This window comes from Hemicordylus capensis, chromosome 2 (genome assembly GCF_027244095.1).
Source record: "Hemicordylus capensis ecotype Gifberg chromosome 2, rHemCap1.1.pri, whole genome shotgun sequence".
NCBI lineage: Eukaryota > Metazoa > Chordata > Lepidosauria > Squamata > Cordylidae > Hemicordylus > Hemicordylus capensis.
In genome coordinates, this window is record NC_069658.1 from 147,815,120 (window position 1) to 147,840,149 (window position 25,030).

Genomic DNA, 25,030 nt, shown 5'->3' on the forward strand with positions numbered 1-25,030 from the left:
TTTTGTGATAGATTGGTGAAATTCTGTAGAGGGAGTCCAGAAGGGGAGGGGGAGGGAGAAATTCCCGAGTTAAATGAAAGCACGAACGGAAATGCAAAATGTGGGCTTCTGCTGTTCCAAGCCTTCATGCTTTCCGTCCCTTTTACTAAAACCAATGGGTCAGTCAGTCTCAAAGGCTTTCTTGGGAAGTAACATAGAGGGTCTTCCTATGCTTTCAACATGTACAAGACCCTTGCTAGTGCTACTCCAGTCTTTTGGCTACTTTAAATTCATATATGAATCTCTGGCTTCCTCTTATTGAAGCCTGGTTACCATAGGAACACAGATGCTACAAATCAGGCAGATAGGCAGGCTTTACATATGCAGATGTTGTTGGCGGATGCTGGCCTGGAAGTTTAACAAGGGAGACAACAGGTTTAATGTAACCTGAGTCCTTTGTGTCCGAGCTGATTCCATGAGGCTGCATTTTTATTTATCCCAGAGAGAAAGCAATGATTGATTTCTACTTTAAACTTCCATGGCCTCTTAAATGGTCTAAGGTGGGTGGGTGGGGGACATGAGGTGATGAAGGCAGTCACAAAGGCAAGTTCATTATAAAAATCAGCAAAGATTTAGGTCAGATTTGGCAGGTTTGGGTTAAGTGTTCCGTTGTTTTGACTAGTCAATCTTGCAGAACGTCGACTGTCAAACTAAAAAACAATAATAATGAAGGGAGGCATCTCTTGCCTCCTCCTGGGATATGATTGGTAGGAGAAAAAACCCGGAGCAAATTCTGTGCTAGCCTGTACAAGTCTAAGTCCAGAAAGTTTGCCAGAACTTGCAAAAGCAAACTGACTGGATCACAGCTTATGACGGTGTGTAACCCAGGAAGGGTCTTATATACACAATTTTCTATAGCACAAGCAATTTCTCTAATGCCAGTGTACCTATTCTAATATATTTGCTAGTCTTTAAGGTGCCACAGGATCTGTATAGTTTCATTATTTTTATTGCCCCCGTTCTTTACTTTTCCGAGTTTTTTAGAGCTGGGCAACCACAGCTGCACATGGTCCAAATGCAGTTGATGGACAGAATGGCAAGATGTTGCTGTGACCAAATTGTGACTCTGCTCTGCTTGTTTCAGCCAAGCCCGTGGGAAGCAGCCATAGAAGAAGCACAGGCACACATGCACTCGGCAGTCTCACATGCCGCAGCATGAAAAATGCTGCATGACATGGGGAAAGGAACTGGGCCTAAAAAGTGTGTGAACATGTTGCTGCTGACTTTTACTCAAAATATTTCAGCTTTACTCAAATATTCTGACAACCAGCTCAACATTCTGGCTCAGCTGCATTGATGCAAATAAATACATAAAAAGAATAAAAGCCTGGCCGCTGACTGAGAGGCAAAAAGCAAATAAACACAATGATCCTGTTATTTTCCAGGATGGTTGGCAATCCTGCTTATGAAGAACTAGAAATGGAAACACTTTTCTACAGAGATGGAACACACACACTCGCAGCCACCAGATTGTCTTAAAGATCCACATCTGGCAGTAGTCCAAGAAAAGGAGGAAAACAGCAGCTCACTCTTGTCAGCTTGGCAACCAGAAGGGGCCAGGCTGACCTAGACCTAGGATACATCAAATTGAAATAGCCCAATTTGGTGGGGGAAAGAACCATATTTTCCTAGAAACCATATGCAATGTGATTGGAGAGCTGGAAAACTATGCCAATGCCGAGATGATACAGAGAGTCGGAACAGCATTATTTAAAACTATAGCTTTCAAATTTTAGAGAGAGGGGGAGGGGAGGGAGATGTGTGAAAACGGCAATTCACCAGATCCAAAGTTCCTGATAAATACATGTACTGGCTGGTTCAAGAGAGATTAGCAATAGACTCGTCTCTGAGAATTTTGGGGGGAAATATTTAATTAGAGAGAACTGTGAGGAAAATCGCTGCACCTACATTTTTCTGTAGCCCGCTAGTTTCAGCTGCTGAAATGTGTACTTAGTGAAGTCTGACTGACTCCAAATAAGTGCAGTGGTTCGGAACGCTGCCTTCTGTTGCAAGCATTTGATCAAACTGGTTCTATTTCCTTCTTCTTCCTGGAATGTGACTTCAACTTGCAGAACACACCAAGCAACAGTATGATTAAACATGGCCTTTGAAAAACTAAGTACATTGGACCAGTTTGGGAGATGTCTGCTCCATTTGTTGCAGCAAATTTGCAACAGTGGTATAAAGCTCTCCATCCGAAACCCAAATTTCTTAATGAAGATGCTATTGTGTTGCCTCAAGTGTAGAGATTACCATCTTGTTTAACTTGATTGCTTGCTAATGAGCCCTAATGGTCAGTTGATGCTTCTAGAGCAGAGAGACGCTCTTACCCCTGGACTTTGGGGGCCATGTCCAGGGCCTCCACAGCCCCTGGGGCCCCTCAAATCCTCTTTAGTCTGTCCTGGGTGGGGTGATCACCCGGTGGAGCATGTTGATGCTTAATTTGCGGGGGGTGGGGGGCTCCAAAGGCCTTTAGGTCCAGGATCCAAAATTACCTAGGTGCACCACTGTGAGATTAATTGTTTGACTACTCTTAATGCTTTCTGAGAAAACAGGTCAATCAGCAGCTGTGGAACCTTCAAGTCCAGAGGCAGTATACCTCTGAATACCAGATGCTGGGAGCAATCAACTGGGGAGAATTGCTGCCATCATGCAAGGGTGGCTCCAGAGAGGTGTGTGGGGGCAAGCGTCCCCTCAGATAAGTAGTTTGCCCCTCACCTGCCCCCTTTCAGAAATCTAACATGTGTGACACACCTTGCCCACCCAGAAATGCACTTTGCCCCTTCTGCGCCCCTCTCATTTCCCCCCCCAGTGCCGTGCCACCCTTGCCATCATGCCCTCCTTGCAGGCTTCCCAGAGGCATCTGGCTGACCACAGTTGAAAACAGGATGATTAACTATATCTGGGTTGACCAGTCTCAATCTGAGGCCTTCCAGCTGTCTTGGTGAATCTTGGTCTGATTTTAAGATGAACTCTTGCTTTGTTCATTCCTTTGTACGCATTGGTGGACCAGAGAGATTCTAGAGACTACATAGACAAGGGTCAATCACCCTGAGGCCCTCCAGGGGTTGTTGGATTACAACTTCCATAATCCCTTGATGATTGCAATTGTGGTGGGGGCGATGGCAGTTGTAGTCAAACCACAGCTATAGAGCCTCAGATTCTCAGTCTCTGGAGTAGACTAGGCTACATTGTTCAGCCAGCCTTTTCTAGAGTTAATTGAGAAGGTTTGCTCAGTTGTTTTGGTGCTAGATTTTCTAGAACAACTATTGACATTTATTTATTTACTTTTATTACCAGCCTTTTTACCCTGCACTTCAGCCAACATAGCTCCAAGATCAGCTTACAATGAAACCTATAAAAACAATGATAGATCGATAAATAATAAAAAGTGCAAATAATCACTTGGCGATAAAACAGTATTAAAATCAGATTGAGAAGGCATGAGCAAATCAAAAAGGGATCTCACCTAGCTCTGAAAAGAAAGCAAACTTGGCAGACCTGCTTGAGGAGAGCATTCCAGGGCCCAACAAGGTCCTTCTCCCCAGTCACCATCGACTTTGACGTTCTTGGCGAGAGGGGATATGGAGAAGGCCTCTGAGGACAAGTGTAATCCCTGGGCAGGCTCACATGAAAAGATACCTTCTTGAGATAACTGAGCCCCAACCAATTTGGGGCTTTAAAGGTTAAAATCAGCACTTTTAATCCTGCTTAGAAACAAGCAGCCTGGGCGGTAATGCAGCTATGTTAGTCCTGAAAAATATGGTCCATTTGCCCAGTCCCAGTTAGCAATCTTGCTGCTATATTATGCACTAATTGCAGTTTCCAAACTGTCTTCAAAGGCAGCCCCAGTGTCTTACAGTACAGTAGTCCTAAGCAAATGTCAGCACTCCAGAGCATGGATAACTGTGGCCAGGCAGTGTTTGGTGTCTCCAAAATCCAACATGCCTCACATTCTTGGGTGGGAACTAGAAATACAGAGGAGCTGGAATATAGCTGGTGAAGCAGACAGAAGTCTGAGTTTTAAAGCTGACTGGGGAAAGGTGCCTTGAAATAGGAGGGGCTTATGCTACTTTCAAGAATAATGCTGTCGGTCTGAGGGTTTGCATACTCCTTACCCCACTAACTATGCAAAAAGACCCCTTTCAAAATGGTGTTACTCTTTATATTAAGCAGTGGGAGAGCAACAGGCTGTGTTCAACCTCAGAGCAGTGTCCTTCCAGTGACTGCTGCAACAGACCCATAGCGGGGATGGGGCTAGAGCAGGTCCACCCCCACTAAATTTTTCACTGCCTCTCCTAAAAGTAAAGTGTGCCATCAAGTTGATTTCAACTCCTGGCGCCCACAGAGCCCTGTGGTTGTCTTTGGTAGAATATAGGAGGGGTTTACCATTGCCTTCTCCAGTGCAATATGAGATGATGCCTCTTAGCATCTTCCTATATGCCCAATATAGTACCAGCAGGGATTCAAAACAGCAACCTTCTGCTTGTAAGTCAAGCATTTCCCTGTGGCGCCAGTTAAGGTGACCTTGATATAGTACCAGCGGGGATTCGAAACAGCAAACTTCTGCTTGTTAGTAGTTTTTATATTACAGTGTAATGGAGAGCAACTAAGGTGGTAAAAGCTGCTCCCTCCTTTTTTGGCACCGTCCTCAAATGTTTAGGCTGACTACAAGCTTGTATTGCTGTTGTCTACCTTGAATTTCTTTTTAGATTGTGAGCCCTTTGAGGTCAGAGGAATTATCTTCTTATTCTTAATTTTTAAAATGTAAACCGCTTTGCAAACTGTAGATAAATGCAACTACTAGCAGTAGTCATACTCCCATTGCTTCAGTGTTTATTTTTGTAAACAAACCACACAGGCCTTTGTGTCTGACCTGCACCAGTTTGTTCTCTTTGTTGATTATTGCCTAGTGCTTTGAGGTCACTGCTATCCAGCATTCCACACACTCCAAAAAGGTGTTTGGCTGTCTTCAAGCACAAGGGCTTATTACCCCTGTATTTCTTTACCTGGACAGAACAAAGGAATTCCATCCAGCTTCTTCTGGAGGAATCAGTTCCTTCATGGAAACTCTCCAGCAAGTTCCCTGCCAGATATGTTCTGTGAGACATTTGCAAAAGTAATCCTATTACAAGAAAGTAAACACTCTAGTGATGAACCAAGAAGTTGTAAAAACGTGAAGATACTTGGTGGAATGATGGATCTCCATGCCTTTCACTGGATGAGAATATTAGTGACTCATATCCAAAACTGATGGCTGTGCTTGTACCACATAAATAGAGGCATAGGCCTGGCAAGACAATCGTCCAGTACCTACTAACGCATTATCAATGCAGATAATTAACTTAATGATTAGACAGATTCATGGAGGATAGGCCTATCTTATAATTATTTCTGAAAGAGCTGGAAATGTTATGATCGTTATGAACACATAACTAGAGCACATGCGGACAAAAGGGAGGTACTGGCATACTTGGAGTATCCTGCACATTAGTTGGTTTCACAAAAATCTGAAGAGAAAAAAACATAAGGGGTGAACCCCCCCCCCCGCAACTGCCCCGACATAAGAGCGGAATGTTTGCAGACTCAAAGGGCACGCAGACAATCAGGTGGGCGGAGCGAGTGGTGAGGAGGGAAGGAGGGTTTGAACAAAAGGAGCAGGACATTTCTCACTGTGAATGCTCCCTTAAGATTCCCTTCTGTTTCTGAGGGTTGTGACTTGTGTTCATTATACTTTCAAGTCGTACTGCGCAGCCGCAGAGAAACAACGTGGCTGGCTTGCCTGCTCCAGGCCTGGCCAGGCCCAGCCCAGGCCTATTGCTTTAGCTGCTGTGGAAGCAAGCAGCCACGGGCTGACTTCAGGCAGGCCCGCTCAGACCTCAGGCCTCCCCTCACCACACATGAGAGGAGATTGGTGGGCAGGCCATGAGCAGTCCACAGGCAATGCTTGCTGCCTGGATACTCTCTATTTATTTTCCTTCCTCTCCCTCCAGCGAGGGAGGCAGGCAGCAAGCACTGCCTGGAAATGGGATGGGGAGAGCTCACTTGGGGCTCTCTGGAGCCTGGGAACACCCCTTTTGCGCATGATGTCATGTGCACGTGGGCATTCCTGGGTCAGGAGAGCCCCAAGCGAGCTCTCGCCCTCTCATCTTGTCTGGTGGCTACTTAGGGACGGGCCTTCTCCGTTGCTGCCCTGAGGCTTTGGAACACACTTCCTGCTGAAATAAGAGCCACCCCATCTCTTACTTTTAAAAAGGCAGTCAAGATGCATTTGTTTACCCAGGCTTTTTGTTGTGGTCTATACTTGACAATAGTTATTAGCCATAATAATAAAACCTAGAACTCTTTTGTTCAGAAAGAACATACTCCTGATTACTAGCTGCTGGGGGATGGGTGGGCGACACAAGGAAATCACACCTACATGCCCCACTTGTCAGTTTCCCAGAGGCATTCAACTGTTCACTTTTGGAAACAGAGTGCTGGACGAGATGGGCCTTGGGGCCTATTTAGCAAAGCTATTTTTTATATCTGTGATCAGAGAGCAGCATTTTAATCATTCTCTTTTCTTCTTGGTTCCCTGAAGCAAAAGTGTTGAGTATATAATGGAAATCTGCTGGTTCCCATTCACCTGGAATGCATAGAACTGGCTTTGCTCATTCTATTTTGCCTTTCAGAGGGGAAAACAGATACCTCTATAACTGTGAAGAATATAAACTGAGAAGATCCCAAAATTCTCAGATACTGAATCAGCACATTTTGAGACCAAATCAAAGCACTTTTCTCTTTCCATATGCTCACACACTTCAGTCAGTCCTAGTCCTAGTATTCATGTGAGAATAGCAGAAGAGTCTCAAAGCTGGCAACAAGTCACCTTCAGTAGAAAAGCGTCCACTAAGGCGAGCCTTGGCTGTTGAGAATTCTGAAGCCCCTCAAGTAAAGAGCCAAGCAAAGCTGGAAGGGATTGTGTGGAGCTGTTAGCCCTCTTTGTCTCTCCATTCCTTACCTTGCTTTTAGTTGCTAATTTCCCCCCATTTCCACTTCCTAACCACAAAGGACAATTAACTGATAAGCAGTGATAAACAACTACAGGGTTATAAAAAGACCCCAGAGACTGATAAAGAGATCCCTGAACTCAGTTGCATGCAGAAGCCTCATGCTCCACTTACTGGCATGCAGACACTGCCCAGGCATAATTGCTGTATTCCCCGTACAAATCTGTAGCATGGCCTCTGTTCCCCTACATTCTTCTAACTCCTAAAAGGCCTTATTTGTCCTGTTCTTTCCAGGGCAGCTTCAGAATTTTCCTCAGTCAATGTCTGGCTTATACCTGGTTACTTTTGATCTGATGAATATCATGTGCAGCCAGGCTGTTCTAGAACTACAGAGTCTGCTGTGCTATTTATGGTGGGAGCTTTGTTCAGTGTTGATACTTAATCATATTCTTTGTACCTATATTTACACTGAACACAGCTCAAGGCAGTTAAAATCCATAGTCCTTAGTTAGCATTTGTTAGGACTATTACATGCTATTCACAAAAGCTTATCCAGTACTGAAGTCAGAAATCTCCACAGATTTGTATCACTGTACAAGGAAGGGTAGCCACCTAATGGTGCAGTGGAGAAATGACTTGTATAGCAAGCCAGAGGTTGCAAGCTCAAATCCCCGCTGGTATGTTTCCCAGACTATGGGAAACACCTATATCGGGCAGCAGCAATATAGGAAGATGCTGAAAGGCATCATCTCATACTGCATGGGAGATGGCAATGGTAAACCCCTCCTGTATTCTACCAAAGACAACCGCTGGGCTCTGTGGTCACCAGGAGTCAACACCGACTTGATGGCACACTTTACCTTAACCTTTACAAGGAAGGAACACAGCCTAGATCAAAGGTTTCCAATCCTTAGATCCGCAGATGTTGTTGGACTACAGCTTCCATCATCCCTGTCAATGGCTGAAGGGATAGTGGGAATTATAGTCCAATGGCATCAGAGGTCTTAAAGCTGAGAACCCCTGACCTAGAGTACAACATAATTAGTAATCCCCAGAGAGCAACCCAGGCAGTTCACATTGAGGGGTAGCTTAATTCTTCAGCTTTCCAGTCATGCATTCTCACTAAAAAATTGCATCTGTGAGCTCATGTCCAGCTGAGTTATTCAGGGTTGTGAGGGGCCCACCTCCTTGAATCAGAATTTGGAGCCATCAGTTACCCGCTGTGCTGTTTTAAATGAGTTCTTTGCAGACAAAATCTCTCGTATTCGGGCTGACTTAGATGGAGACTCCACAATTATTGCAGTGTCTGAATTGGAGGTGTCCAGCAACTCCTCTTATGTGGTTTAACTGGATCGGTTTCAGTTTGTGACTCCTGAGGATGTGGACAAGCTACTTGGAGCAATAAGGCCTACCACTTGTTTTCCTGAACCTTGTCCAACATGGCTTGTTCTATTTAGCAGGCAGGCTGTTGCACAAAGCCTGGTAGAAATCATAAATGCTTCTCTGAGGGAGGGCAGGATGCCTCCTTGTGTCTCGAGGAGGCAATTATTAGACCTATTCTAAGGAAGCCTGCATTAGATTGCTCCAAGTTGAGCAAATATAGGCCTTTCTCCAACCTCCCATGGCTGGGCATGGTAATTGAAAGGGTGGTGGCCTCTCAGCTCCAGAGGGTCTTGGAGGAAACTGATTATCTAGACCCATTTCAAACTGGCTTTCAGGCAGGCTATGGGGTGGAGACTGCCTTGGTCGGCCTGATGGATGATCTCCAATTGGGAATTGACAGAGGAAGTGTGACTCTGTCTCTCCTTTTAGATCTCTCGGCGGCTTTCAGTACTATTGACCAGAGTATCCTTCTGGAATATCTGAGAGTGTTAGGGGTGTTAGCACTGTCTTACAGTGGTTCCGCTCCTACCTTTCAGACAGATTCCAGATGGTGTCGATTGGAGACTGTTCCTCTTCAAAATCTGAGCTTATGTATGGCATCTCTCAGGGCTCCATACTGTCTCCAAAGCTCTTTAACATCTACATGAAACCTGGGAGAGATCTTCAGGGGATTTGGTGCGGAGTGTTATGAGTATGCTGATGACACCCAGATCAACTTCTCCATGTCAACATCATAAGGAGATAACCTCCCTAAATGCCTACCTGGAAGCAGTAATGGGTTCTATGAGGGAGAATAAACTGAGACTGAATCCAGATAAGACGGAGGTACTTATTGTGTGGGGTCAGAACTCCAGAGACAATTGTGATCTGCCTGTTCTGGATGGGGTCACACTTCCCCAAAAGGAACAGGTACACCATCTGGGAGTACTTCTGGATGCACACCTTTCCCTGGTTTCTCAGGTCAAGGTGGTGGCCAGAGGGGCTTTCTATCAGCTTTGGCTGATACTCCAGCTGTGCCCATTTCTTGAGATGAATCACCTCAAAACAGTGGTACATATGTTGGTAACCTCCAGACTTGACTTCTACAATGTGCTCTATGTGGGGCTGCCATTGTACGTAGTCCGGAACCTCCAGTTGTTACAGAATGCAGCCGCCAGGTTGATCTCTGGGTCATCTCGGAGAGACCACATCACTCCTTTCCTGATAGAACTACACTGGTTGCCAATAGGTTTCCAGGCAAAATACAAAGTGCTGGTTATAGCCTATAAAGCCCTAAGCAGCTTAGGCCCTGGGTATTTAAGAGAACATCTTCTTCATTATGATCCTGATCACCCATTGAGGTCATCTGGAGAGGTCTGTCTTCAGTTGTCGCCAGCTTGGCTGGTGGCCACACAAGGATGGGCCTTCTCAATTGCTATCCCAAGACTGTGAAATGCGCTCCCTACTGAAATACGATCCTCCCCATCTCTGACCATTTTTAAAAAGCACTTGAAAACCCACCTTTTCACCCAAGCTTTTTCAGCTTTTTAAATTTTAAAGTTTTAATCAGTTTTGACTTTTGGATTGTCTAAATTGTTTTAAGATTTTTGTATATGTTTCAGTTTGTTTTATGTCATTGTTAACTGCCCAGAGATGAAAGTTTGACAAATAAATAAAGATACTTGATGACTTGTTATTTGTTTCAAAGAGGCATGTTTTATTGCCCCTTAAAAGGTTTTGCCTGCAGACAGAAACAGAGTCATACACTCTTGCAGTCCTAACAATTCTGGACTAAATGCGAATGGATTTTCCACTCTAATTTGCAATGCAAAGCATATAATAATATCATTCACATGACTAAAGTGGGGGGGGGGGAGGGGAGGCAGGATCCTACCTACCTTTCCCCAGATGACTGAAGCCTCTTTGAGGCTCCACCACTAGGTGTGCCTACACAACCATCGTGGCAGCAGACACCTGAAGTGGGATTGAGAATAGGAAGTCCTCCCACATCCCACAATGTTCCACCTAGGCAGTAGAGAGGCAGCCCTCACCAATGCAGCAGGGCTACTCTTTCCACAGGACTCTATGACTGCCAGCCCCAGGAGCACTCGAAACAGCAGCAACACAAACCAAATGCAAAGGTAAGAGAGTGGCTGTTTCTCTCCTACCTCACTTTTCACCTTGGTTTAAAAGCAGGGCTACCCACTTGGGAAGGAGCTGGGTAGAAGAGGTTTCCGTTGCTCCAGACAAGCAAGCCTCTGTACCCAAGTTGACCCTCTCCTATGCAGAAAGAGTGCGATTTTTGTGAACGTTTTTCCACAGAGATGCCAACCCCTGCAATGACAGACTGCCTTGGGATTTGACCGCTTCTTCCATTGGACTGCTTCCCATGGAGTGCTTCTGGGATTGGTAGTTTTTTCTGAAGCTGTAGCCATGGCAGACCACAAAGGGACCAAGAAGGGAAGTTAAGTTGCTTTTAAACTCAAGCCACAGAAGGCAAAGCAGTTGCATGAATGCTCCAGCAAAGGAGCAGTGACACAGCTTGTCCCCTGCAGTCCTACGCACTCCCAATCACAGGTAAAGGAAGGGAGGAGGACAAGGAGGAGAAGGCAGTGAGCAGAGGGCGAAGGCAAGGACTAACAGACAGGCTGGAATTCCCACAAGTTCCACAAGGTCAGCAGGGAAGTTCTGACTGTTGGGGGGCTCCCTGCTGTTTGGATGGCATTCTCTCCCAACACTGCCCAACAGAGAGACGTCGGTTCCGACATCTCTGTCAGCGGTGGCACCACCCTGTTAAATAGCATGGGAGGTTTAAAAACAACAACGAGGGACCCCATGAGTTAATGACCATGGGAACAGCTGTCCCCCAGACCATCTTCTGGGATTTACCTGCTAGGTAGGATTGGAACCAGCACAATATTGTGCCACCCAGTCCCATTCTGGTCAGATGAACTGTCAAGAAACCATGTTTGATGATATCAGGAGCCACTGAGCATCCAGCTGAAGCGAAAGGGATGCATGCCCCCCACCATCAACAACAACAACTGCCCAGTCTAGTTCCTGGTGTAGGTTGTCTACCAGGGCAACCAAAGCAATCTCAGCACGTTGGAAGCCAGACTGAAACAAATCAAGAGAATCAGTTTCATCATTGAACCTAGTGCCTTCTGCATGCAAAGCTGATGCTCTTCCACTGAGCTGTCTGTCATATTAAAATCATCCTCAATATTTGGTGCCTTAAATCCAGTTGTCAGGCTTTATTATCACTGCTGCTTTGTGCTTGTTCAACCCTTGCACCTCTTAGCTGATTAAAAAGGCCAGAGGAGATTTGGCTACGTGGGTTGAGAACTGAGGCAGCTTTCCAAGTGGTGATTCTCTTATATTTAGCAGAGGAGAGCAACTGGCTCTATCCAGCCCCAGCATAGCATTCTTCCAGTGGCTGGTGGTGGTGTTTATCTTATATTTCTTTTTCAGATTGTGAACACTTTGGGGGAAGGGAACCATCTTATTTATTTATTTTTTATTCTTCTATGTAAACCGCTTTGGAAATTTTGTTGAAAAGCGGCATATAAATAGTGGTGGTATTATTAGTATTAGTAATTGTGAATGCTTCTTTGGTGAAGGATGGAGAAGTGCCCGTCCCTTTCAAGGAGCTGTGATGAGACCACCATTAAATAAGCCCTTTCTTGACCCTACTCTATTAGACAACTACTGGCCAGTTTCCAGTTTGTATTTTTTAGGTAAGGTATTTGAATGAGTAGTAATCACTGAACTCCAGCAGGGGTTTCTGGTTGAAACTGATTAGCTTGATCCATTTCAGCTCATTTCTTATACCCCATCGGCTCTAATTGTTGTATGGTGAACTCTACATGCCCTCAAACTGGCCACAGGATTCTCCACGAGCCAAGGCAAGAGGACCTGTGGGTGGCAAGCAGCACCACACCTTTGTGCAGTGGAAATACACCCTCATTCTCATGCCCCTGGCAACAGGCAGAAACTGGAGACTGTGCAGTATCTAAGGGATTAAACAAAGGACTTGAAATCTATCCAGCCCATTCAGAGTGATGGGAAGGAGAGTAGTACTTTGGCTGTGCGTCCACCACAGGTATTTTCGAAGGATTATTCACTGAAGTGCTTTGTCACGATATCATCGAAAGGAACACCCAAAGTACTGGGAAAGCCAGATTGTTTTGCTGTAGACGTCTGATAGCTCCAGTAGTTCTCCATGCTCCTCTTTGTCCTAGGATAATGGAAGCATTAGAGTTCCCCTTGTCTGATGGACTGAGCTATGTTTACTAATCATTGTCAGGGCACTTCCTGTGAGCTGCGTACGCCCTTTATCTGATCCACAATGCATGAACTTTTCGACTTGGAGGGATACAATGGAGTGGATTTCTCTGCACAGTTTGAGTACATGGCAAGAGTCCTCTTTCTTCCTCTGGAAAGGAGATTGGATTAAAAAAGCATGTGGTTTTCCTTGTCGTGCGTCAGATCAGGCATGTCATGGACAAGTTCAGTTACAGATGAACCAACTTTTAAGGATCTAAGAAGCAATTTATGTTTTCCATGCACTCACTTCTCATCAGGCACTCAGGCTCAAGTGCTGGCAAGTCCCTTAGGTGGTGACTACAATTTGCTCCTCTGAGCATTGTCATGATTGTGCAGGGAACAGGTGGCCAGCCTAAGGCTTCCCAGCTGCTGTTGGACTACAACTCCCATCATCCCCAGCTGGAAAGGGTGTCTGTGCCTGACACTCCTCTTTTATCTAATACATTGTCTTCAGTATCTCTTACCCACCCTCTTTAGTCTCATAACTCACCTGTCCTTTGAGCCTTGGAGCTTTCCTTTTTACTTTGCTCATTTATAGTTGCCCCACTGCCATTTCTTCCTTTCTAATTTGCCCCTCACTCATTCCTATGCAGCTCCTTCTCCTTCTCCTTCTCCTCCTCCTTCTCCTTCTCCTTCTCCTTCAGTACACACTCACAGAGATCAACGCTCTGATCTCACAGAGATTAATGCTCTCCCAGTGGCTATTCGTTCCTCGGACTCCATTACAGCTTTTAGAAAGCTTGTTAAATCTTGACTTTTTATCCAGGCTTTTACATAATTGTTTTTATTGCGGCTTCTATGTGTTTTTATCTGTGTATCATTTTTATGCTTGTATTTTATAGATTTTAAATTTGGTTTCTTTTTATATTTTTAGCTTAATACTTACATCATTTTATATTATGTTTTTTAACTTTTGTAAACTGCCCTGTGATTGTTTTTAATGAAAGGCGGTGTATAAATGCAACAATAAAATAAATAAATAAATAAATAAAACTATGAAAAACAAAAGACATGCTGAGGGACAAGAGTGCCAATTTAAATATCAGGCTGGTATACCTTTTTGCACACAAATTTACTCATAAGTTGGCCCTCTCTTGCCATTTCATGTGGCAAGCATGAAAGGAACAACATTCCTCCCAAAGTCTGTAAAAGCACCATACGTCTTTGGTGCACTCTCATCCAAAAGTACAGCTCTGAATTTCCCACTGCTCGGGATAGGGGGTGAGGGAGAAACATCATTGTTACATGTATACCTTTCTCTAAAGGAGGGTAGGAATTTCATGGTAGCTATTGTCAAAGGTTTCACTGCCTGTGTCAGAAGTACAAACACCCAGAAGGGCTAAATTTCTCAGAACTAGAATATTTTATTAAAACCACGTACTGTGTGTGTGAATCACAGCCTGGATGATGTGGACTTAGCGGTGAGCAGTAAGGTGGCCAAGTTTGCAGATTATTCAGGGTGGTAAAAACCAAAAAAGGATTGCAAAGAGCTCCAAAAGGATCTCTCCTATCTGAGTAGATGAGCTTTACAATGGCAACTGCAATTCGATGTAAGTAAGTGTAAAGATGTAATTAAGTGTAAGTAAGATGTAAGTGTAAGTGTAAAATGGGCATCCCTGAACATCTCATTCTTCTCATGAGAAACCTATACACAGGACAGGAAGCCACAGTCCAGGCGGAACATGGTGAAACAGACTGGTCCCAGATCGGCAAAGGAGTAAGACAAGGCTGTGGTTGGGGTTTCCTCCCCTCCTCCTTTTGAGGCAAGGAGGTGTGCCCAGCCAGCTGGTAGAGTGCCGAGGGGCTCCAGATGCCAGGACAGCCCCGGCAATTACCTCTCAGAGAGGATTCAGAGAGACATGCCATGGCTGCTAGGGGATGGGCAGGTGTCACCCAAGAGGCAGCAGATTGGTGGAGAGGGAATAGCCAGGATAGCAGCTCCACAGCTGCAAGCAGCTGGAGGAATGATAAGGAAGGGGGTGGAGTTAGGGAATGAGCCCCCTGTGGAGGCCAGGGATTGGGTGTCCAGGACACGTGCCTGGCCAGGGAAGACGGAGCCGGCCGAAAGCAAGGAGGAGTGTCCGAGATTTATTTAAGGCAGAGGCTGCCGAGGATGAGCAGATCAGTCGGGATGGGGTTTGTGAGCCTAACAGTCTTCCAGAGAGGGACTCGGGCTTTTGGCTCCCATTGATAGGTGAAGGCAGGGAGTGAATAAACTTACTTCCTTCCCCAACTCTTAGGCAATGCCCGTGCCTATAATTCACTGCGAGAGAGCAGAAAGGGCACTTTGGAGAATGCCTCCTCTCAAAAGCCGGACAGCTGTATACCTTTTCCTTCTTTATTCAATTTATATGCTGAACATATACTGAGAGAAGCTGGATTGGAAGAAGATAAGTGTGTTTTTAAAGTTGGAGGATGAAACATCAATAACCTGTGCTACGCTGATGACACCACTCTGATAGCTGAGAATGTGGATGATCTGCAAGCTCTAGTAATGAAAGTCAAGGAACACCGTGAAAAAATGGGACTACAACTAAATGTAAAGACTAAACTAATGACAATGGGCACAACAACCAGCTTCAGAATTGACAATGAAGACATTGAAGTGGTGGATAGCTTCTGCCTTTTAGGATCGACCATCAACAGTAAAGAATCCAGCAGTCAAGAAATACACCGCAGACCTAGATAGGGTTGCAATGAAGGCCTTGGAAAAGATATTTAGATGCTGTGACGTGTCTATACCTACAAAGATTAGAATCATTCAGACAGTGGTCTTTCCCATGACACTCTATGGATATGAAAGCTGGACTTTGAAGAAGCAAGATAGAAAAGGTATTGATGCTTTTGAACTTTGATGCTGGAGAAGACTTTTGAGGATACCATGGACAGCCAAGAAAACAAATAAATGGATCATAGAACAAATCCATCCAGAATTTTCACTCAAGGCACAAATGACCAGGCTCAAACTATCATACTTGGGACACATTATGCAAAGACCTAGCTCCCTTGAGAAGCCCATAATGCTGGGAAAAGTTGAAGGAAAGAGAAGAAGAGGATGACCAGCAGCAAGGTGGATGGACTCAATTACGACAACAATGAATGCACCACTGAGGGACCTTAAAGGCCAAGTTGAAGTCAGATCATCCTGGAGAGAATCTATCGATGTGGTCGCTAAGAGTTGACACCAACTTGACAGCACGGAATCAATCAATCAATCATGTGTAAAGTGATGCACATAGGGGCCAAAAATCCAAACTTAACATATTCGCTGATGGGGTCTGAGGTGACCAACCAGGAAAAGGACCTTGGGGTCACTCAGTAAGAATGTCTACTCATTGTGCAGCAGCTGTAAAGAAGGCTAATTCTGTGCTAGGGAGCATTATGAAAGGGACTGAAAATAAAACTCTCAATGTAGTAGTGCCCTTTTTATCAATTGTGGTGCAACCACACTTGGAATATGGTGTACAATTCTGGTCACCACTCCTTAAGAATGATATTGTAGAGCTGTAGAATAATAACAGCAACAACAGCAACACATTATATAGGTGAGCTGCCCCATAACAAATTGTTCTCTGGAAGCATTGAAAAATCAAATAAAAACAGCACATTAAATCACAACAGAGCAAAGCGGGGTGGAATGGGGGAATACAATATGCAATACTGAGCAATTTTAAAACTTTTTAAAAATCAATTTTAAAAATCAAATTAAAAAATCAAAATTTAAAAGGCCTGAATGAACAAAATGGTCTTTACCTGGCATCTAAAAGAACAAAGTGATGAAGCCAGGTGAACCTCACTGGGGAGCCTGTTGCATAAACAGGGTGCAAACACTGAAAAGACTGCTCTCCTTAAAAGCCACCCGATTCACCTCATTTGGCATGGACATTCTAACCAGGGCCTCCAAAGAAGATCTTAAGGTCTGAGTCAGGACATAGTGGGCAAGGTGCTGTCAGGTAACCCAGTCCCAAGCCATTTAGGGCTTTAAAGGTTAAAACCAGTACTTTGAATTGGGCCCGAAAATGGACCGGGAGCCAGTGCAGCTGACGAAGCACTGGTGTAATATGATCAAAACATCCAGTCCCAGCTAATGATCTTGCAGCCCTATTTTGTACCAGCTGCAGTTGCTGGACCGTTTTCAAAGGCAGCCCCACATACAATGCATTGCAGTGATCTAAGTGAGAGGTTGCCAGAGCATGAGTAACTGTGGCCAAGCTATCTCTATCCAGGTAAGGTTGCAGTTGGTGTATCAGCCGAAGCTGATAAAAGGCGCTCTGAGCTACAGAGGCCACTTCAGCCTCTAGTGACAGTGCTGGATCAATGAGCACCCCCAGACTTCTAACCTTGTTCCCTACACGGGGAGTGTAACCCCATCTAGAACAGGCTTAAGATCATTTACCCAGGCAAAGGAACAGGGGCATAGCTAGGGGAAAGGGGGCCCATGTTCACCCCTCTTCTTGACAGACCCTCTGAGTGAGGGAGATAATGAAGAGAATAGGGAGGAGTGGAGCTGGGGGACCCTCAGAAGCTGGGAGCCCCAGGTTCTTTGAACCCATCCATTCAATTATAGCTACACCCCTGCAGAGGAACCGGCAGTACTGTCTGTCTCGATTGAGACTCAGCTTGTTCACCCTCACCCAGTCCATTACTGCATACAGGCAATGATTCAGGACAGTCACTGCCTCACCTGAGTCTGATGAAAAAAAGAGACGCAACTGAGTGTCTCATAATCTGATGACACCTTGGCCAAATCTCCGGATGACCTCTCCCAGCGGTTCCATGTGGATGTTAAACAGCATAGGGGAAGGAATGGAACCCTGCAGAACCCCAAAGCATAACTGCCAAGGGGTTGTGTAGTAATCCCCCAGCACCACCTTTTGGAAACAGGCCTTGAGGTAGGAGTGGAGCCACTCCAAGCAGTGCCTCCCTCACCCAACTCAGCCAGCCAATCCAAAAGGATACTATGGTCAATAGTGTCGAAAGCTGCCAAGAGATCCAACAGAATTAACAGGGTTGCCCACCCCCTGTCTCTCTCCCTGCACAGGTCATCACACAAGTCGACCAAAGCAGTTTCTGTTGCAAAGCCAGGCCTGAAGCCTGATTGAAATGAATCTAGATAGTTTGTTTCCTCCAAGAGTGTCTGGAACTGGTCAGCCACTACATGCTCAAGCACCTTGCCCAGGAAGGGAATATTGGTCACAGGCCTATAGTTGTTTACATCCTCTGGGTCCAAACAGGATTTGTTTATGAGTGGTTGAATAATGGCTTCTTCAATGGAGCTGGGACCACTCCCTCTCTCAATGAGGCATTTAGAACCTGCTGGACCCAGCTAAAAATTCTCTTCTAGTAGGATTTAATGAGATACAGATAAGTGGGGGTTGAAGCAACTCTTCAAGAGGAAAATCTACAAAGTCTGGGTATTTTTAGTTTAGAAAGAAGGCAGGTAAGGGGGGACATGATAGAGGTGTATAAAAGTATGCATGGTGTGGATAAAGTGGATAGAAGGATAGGTTTTTCTTTCTGTCTCATAATATTAGAACCCAGAGTCATCCATTGAAGGGAAATGCTGGGAGATTCAAGACATACAAGAGGAAGAACTTTACACAAAGTGTAGTTAAACTATGGGATATGCTGCCACCGGATGTGGTGATGGCCACCAATTAAACAGTTTCAAAAACAGATTAAACAAGTTCATGTGGGATAGAACTATACAAAGCTACTAGCCATGGTAGCTATATACTTCTATCAGGATCAGAGGTGGCATGCCCCTGAACACCAGGAGCACCAAGAGAAGGTGCAGTTTCCCTCTTTTCCCCACTTGCGGGCTTGCTAAGTGTGCCTAGTTGTTCACTATGTGGGGCAGGATGGAGAGTTGAATGGGCCTTGACCTCATCCAGCAGGGATTTTCTTATTTATTTGATTTATTTTATTTATATAGCGCCCCTCCAAAAATGGCTCAGAGCGGTTTTTCTTATGTTTTTATGAATTAATTTCCTTCTAAGTATTATGTTGTAGTTGCAAGAAAAACAATTTAAGTTACTCACAACTTAGTTAAGAACTATTTATTTGTTACAAAATAATTTGGAAGGTCTAGATTATCTACAGGCCAAAACTTAAACAGATGCAATCAAATTTACCAAACATATAGCTTGTCTTTCAGCCTAGTTCACTTACTAAGTACGTCAAATGATGATATATCAACGATTGCTTGAAAGCAGAGGTTATATTACCAGAATCCAAGTGCTGCAAAACTGCTTGAACTCAGTAGTGCTGGCATAAAGGATTTTGTCAGAGCACATGAGCAAAGTATTTGTTTATTCATAGTAAGGGTAACTGCCCCTGCTAACTGGGCAAAGAGGCACCTTTTTAATGTGGTGATTCTCTTTATTTAGCAGGGGGAGAGTAACTGGCCCTATCCACACCCAGCACAGTACTTCCAGTGACTGTTGCTGGTGTGTGTCTTATGTTTCTTTTTAGAATGTGAGCCCTTTGGGGACAGGGAGCCATCTTATTTATTTGTTTGTTATTTCTCTTTGTAAACTGCCCTGAGCCATTTTTGGAAGGGCAGTATAGAAATCGAATTAATAATAATAATAATAATGATGATGATGATGATGATGATGATGATGATTCCTGCCCTCACTACGAACTGGCTTCTTAATGGCAGTGCAAGACCCAATCTCATTAGCCCGAAGAGAAAGCATTGCCCTCACTCTGAATTAGCCTTGTGATGTCATAATATAGCTAGATTTGATTGTCCGTATGATAACATCATGATGTAATCATGCTGGAAACATGATCTTTAATTACCAGAGATCATATAGCCAGGAAGAATACGAATATGACAAATATTTATATACTGCTTTTCAACAAAAGTTCCCAAAGCAGAAGTGACCTCTGGCAATTAAGGATCATGTTTCCAGCAAGAGAGCTTCCTTAAGCAAGAAAAACACGAAGGTTGTTTATATGACCACTTGGGCTGGGGCTTGGGAGGGCTGGGGGGGGAGACAGGATTGTACCTATCTTCCCCCACATGAGCATGGCTCCCTCTGAGCTTTGCAATACCACGCACACACATGAGCACCACTGTGGGGAGCGGTGTGGTGATCCAGAGTCAGGGGGAGTGAAGCCCAGTCACCAGGAATCCCACAATGCACCACAGAGCAGCACAGTGCATTGGGGGAATATCTGTTGCCAGGATGCTCCTTCCCCCAGCTGTGTGGCTGAGCTTGCTGCCGACAGCCTGTTTGCCCACACAACTGGATGGCGAGGTCACACCCATGCTGTCTGACCTCACTTTTAGCCCAAGTACAAAACCCAGGCTACCTGGCAAAGGAGTAGGGCAGTTCTAGCCCAAGTAGGTCTGGTCGTGTGAATGACTTTATAGTATTAAAAGAATTGTCAATTGGGTAACAAATAGCTTTCAACTTCAGACCAAAACGTTAGCAAGGGAGAAGATGCGGGCGGGGGAGTTATAACTCCAAAAGTTCTATAGAAATGTTCAAAACTGAATTAACTTCATGAAAGCATAGAAGAAAGGATAAACTAATCAAAGAGATGAAGTTATTAACAAGATTAAGGAATTAGAGATCAGACATAAGGCTTCAATATGTCATTGATATGAAAGTGAATTTATGATTCTTAGGAAACAATTAGACCTGAGAGATGTGGCAGATGTTAATAAACCTTTGACTTTGAGTAAACAAAAGTTTTTTTAAAGAAGAGTAATAAAGCATACTTTACTAGCTCATCATGTTGCAAAAGAACAAAAGAAAAGAAAAGAAAACTATTCAGTAATAGTTTACAAAAACCAGAAAATTAACCACACCCAATGAAGAGATGGTAAGAGAATTTAATGAATATTATTTATTTATTTAGCACACATTCTTATTCTTATTCTTATTTATTTATTTAGCACAATATTTAGTAATATTATGATCATTTGTATAATGGTCAACAAATAAACATTTCAGATCTTGAACAATATATTAATAGAATTAACTTTCCACAAATTACAGATGATGAAGGGAATTTTTTTAAATGCAACAATAACAAGAGATCAAATGGTGAGTGTTATTAAGAACTTAACATTGAATAAGGCTCTTGGGCTAAACAGCTTCCCTGTTGAATCTTATATATCCTTCCTGAATGAATTAATAAAACCTTTATTTTCTTTATTTAAGGAATGTTTGATTTAGTGAACAATATTTATTTGCATGTATGAGTAAACTTAATATTGGGGGTCATTTTTTGAACACTATAAATAAATATATACTAACCCAAATGCTAGAATACAAATTAATAATCATGACAGAACAAAATATTTTGACTAGGGATAATAGGCAAGGTTGTCTAGGCTCTGTTTTGTTATTTGTAACATGTATATAGGATCATTAGCAATTTAACTTAGGAGCAATGATGACATAAGTAGAGTTAAAATTGGAGTAGAGACTTTTAAGGTAGCATTGTACACAGATGACATAATGTTGTCCTTAACATTATTGTTAACATTATCGTTGTCACAATCGTTGTCACATTTGTTTCACTTAACTGAGGATGGTGTGCCACACTGAAACGTCTTATGGTTTTATGTTTACCAACTTTTAGTTTTTCTTTGTGCAATAAAAGGTTTTTTGTTGAGGGTTTGGAGTTGATATGTGCATTGCATCCCCGTCATATCAACTTATTTGAAACTTTATCCAGATATAAATTGAACAAAGAAAAAACTGAATTAATAAGTATAAATTTAAAGTAGTAGTACGTTTATTGCGGCCACAGACCAGATTAACAATTAATAACAATTAATAGCATTAATAAGAAAATTCAAGAAATGTCAAGGTTTACGAAATCACAAACTGTTCAAATTACTAATACAGTCTTTATGGAGCTTCGACACCACGAAACAGAACTTTGCCACATTATCTGAAATTACAGGTTTGAAATTGGTCAGCATAATTTAATTGCTCCTAAAATAGGAGCAATAAATTTGGTGCGAGCTTCCTTATAAAATTGGCAATAAAGAATAACATGGGTGATAGACTCTATATCCCCTGAGCCGCAGGGGCAACAGCACTGATCATAAGGAAGTCGTTTGAATTCACCATCAAGTACTGCTGAAGGGAAAACGTTCAATCGCACGAAGGTCAAACATCTCCTAAATTTTGGTACCAAGATCAGGTCTAAATATTCAGCTGGTTTATAGTTAAAAGTTTGAGAACCTAAGTATATTCCCTTGGGTAGCTGTGCGGACTCCTCCTGCAAATCTATATCTCGGAGCCGTTGCTTCACAGAGCAAAGCGCCTGATCTAATCCTCACCCAATAAAAGCTTCTTGAGATGTGCCCAAGTGATGCAATTTTAATTTCAGAGCTGATTTCCATTTGGAAATGAAACTGTCTGGTAACACTAAAGGGGCAAGACCAGCCGGAAAGAAGACCAAGCTTAACCAAAATTTAATTATGTAAAACCATACTTCTGCCTCCAGAGTAGTGCCCCCCGCTTCCCTACGAAGGACAGCATTTGCTGTACCCCTGGGTACTTGAAAAATAGCCCTCAGGAATTTAGTTTGTACTGTTTCAAGCTGAGAGAAATTTTCCAGAGGACCGATCTGCACTCCATAAAGTATTTGGGAATATATCTTGGCCTTCAACAATTTTATAGCCGCTGGTACGAAAAAGACACCCCTGGAGTTATAGAAGGACTTAATCACATTTGCTGTCAGTTGAGCACCTTGGGAAATATAATCAAGATGGGCTTTACATGTTCCAGTTGGGTGGAATACCACCCCCAAATACTTAAAAACCTTAATCTGTTCAATACTATGCCCGTTTATTGTCCATCTAAAGATTTTGGGGTGCTTTGAAAACACCATTATCTTGGTCTTAGAATAATTGATCTCTAAAGCCTCCTTCTCAGTATACTTAGCTAAGGTAGTCAAAGCATGACTGAGACCTATCCTGGTTTGAGATAAAAGGGCAATATCATCCGCATAGAGCAATAATGAAACATGTCTGCCAACAAGTTTGGGGGGCTGCAAATCCAAATCATTAAAATGCGAAACTACTGAGTTTATGTAAAAATTAAGCAAAACTGGGGCAAGGATGCATCCTTGCCGAACTCCTGTATAGGTAGGAATCTCAGTCGAGAGGCTTTATCCAGCTATAAACTGAACAAAGAAAAAACGGAATTAATAAGTATGGATTTAAATTTGTTTGTTTGTTTGTTTGTTTAATACATTTCTATACCGCCCGAAATGCAAGTTCTCTGGGCGGTTTACATAACAATAAAAACAGCCAATAAAAGATTAAAACATTTCAACAATTATAATTAAAAAGTTAAAACTATGGTGAGAGTAAAAATTGAAATCAGTTATTTGGGCTGATTGGCCATCTGATTTTCGCAGATGGTCTGTGAAACCTGCAAAATATTTAGGAATAAATATTATTAATGACCAAGAAGCCCTTCTAGTTAATATCTATGAAAAATTATGAGTCATAATAGAAGATGATTTAAGAAGATAGGATAAGCTGAATATACCATGTTTTGGAAGAACAACACTTATAAAAATCATTTCTTTTTATTTTAGAAAATGTTCCTATAAACATTCCATGTCAGAAATTAGAACAATGGCAGCAAATCTTAACTAAATTCATATGGAATGAATAGAATGGCTTTATCACTCTTGCAAAGATCAAGGGAGAATGGGGGAGTTGCATGTCCTAGTTTAAAAGCCTATTATAATACAATGAGGATTAAGATGATTTTTTTCATTAATTCCTATTAAGAGCCTTGGTTTTACATAGAGCAGAATTGTTGAATAAATCCAGTAAGATATGTCCCATGGGTCTATGTAGGAAAATCTCTATCTTCAAAATTAATGAAATATACTAACCCTTTTTAAAATGTAACTTTGCAAATTTTGGACAATCTTGGAAGCATTTTTAGTCTTTAAGTGTCATTATTTACTTCTTTTATCCTTAATACAAAAATTTCAAATGCAAGAAAAAATTCAATATGGCTGCAATATAATATTGTTAAATGTGAAGGTGTTATAAAAGAAAACCGAAACATTACTAGTTCAGAATTAAGTCTCAAGATGAATAATAACCAGCCTGACTGATTTCAATACATTAAGCTTAAAAGATATATACAAACTAAAATTAAATCTAATGTTCTCAGAACTGATTATTCTAAATTTGAGTTGTTCTATAAGGTTACAGAAACAATTAAAAGATTATCATCGATGCTATACAAATTACTGAGTGAGGAAACATCTAAAAGTACATATTTTAAAATTAGGTGGTCCAAAATGTTGCAGAGTACTATATTAGAGGTAGAATGTCAAGTCTTTTTAAAAATTTTATTTATTTATTTATTTATTTACTTATTTATTTGGCAAATTTATTGACCACCTGACTTCCATAAACTCGAGGCAGTTTACATAAATTAAAACAACAACAAAAAGAAAGTGGGGGGACACACAACACACACACATTCAAAACTAAAAGCCTGGCAAAATAAATAAGTTTTCAAAAGCTTCTTAAAGGACAGAAGGGAGGTGGCATTATGAATCTCAGGAGGCAGGGTGTTACATAAGGAGGATGTTCCATATTCAGAGCAGAAGCTGCAAAATCAGTATGTACAAATATGAAAGAAATTTTTGTAAAATACTTTATCAATGGTACTTAACTCCAAATAGGTGAAATAAAGTATACCCTGAAACAAAAGTAAAATGTTCGGAAAGCAAGTGGAGTGCTTCAAGATGATTTTTTGCATATGTGGTGGGAGTGTAAAAAAATCCAGAATCATTGGCAAATGGTAACAGAGAATATAAATAGAACTTTCTGGAATTAGATTGTAGTTGTATCCTAAAATATTATTGTTGGAGATTATGCCTACAATATCAAAGAAGCATAAAACACTAGTATATTGACAGCTGCAATAGTAAAGAACTGGAGGAATCCTGGTAAGTTGACATGTAAGGAATGAATGGAGAAAGTTTGATTTATAGCTCAGATGTCAAGAATCTCTTAACTCATAAAGCTAAGAGGTGGAAGGCAAATAAAAGCTCTGTTTAGTGTACAGTGGAAACCATTTGTTCAACATTGGAGGCATTGATTGTTGAATTCCCGATTGATGTATGTAATTATGAGATGTTCAAGAGATGTTACTGTATGATAACCATGAAGCTATTTTTTTATCTTTTCCCTTTCTATGTTCTTTTTCTATTTTTTTCTGTAATCTTTTTGGAAAAACAATTAAAAATGTATATACAAACCTCAATTTCCTGTGAAGGGCATGCAGCAAGAAAGAACA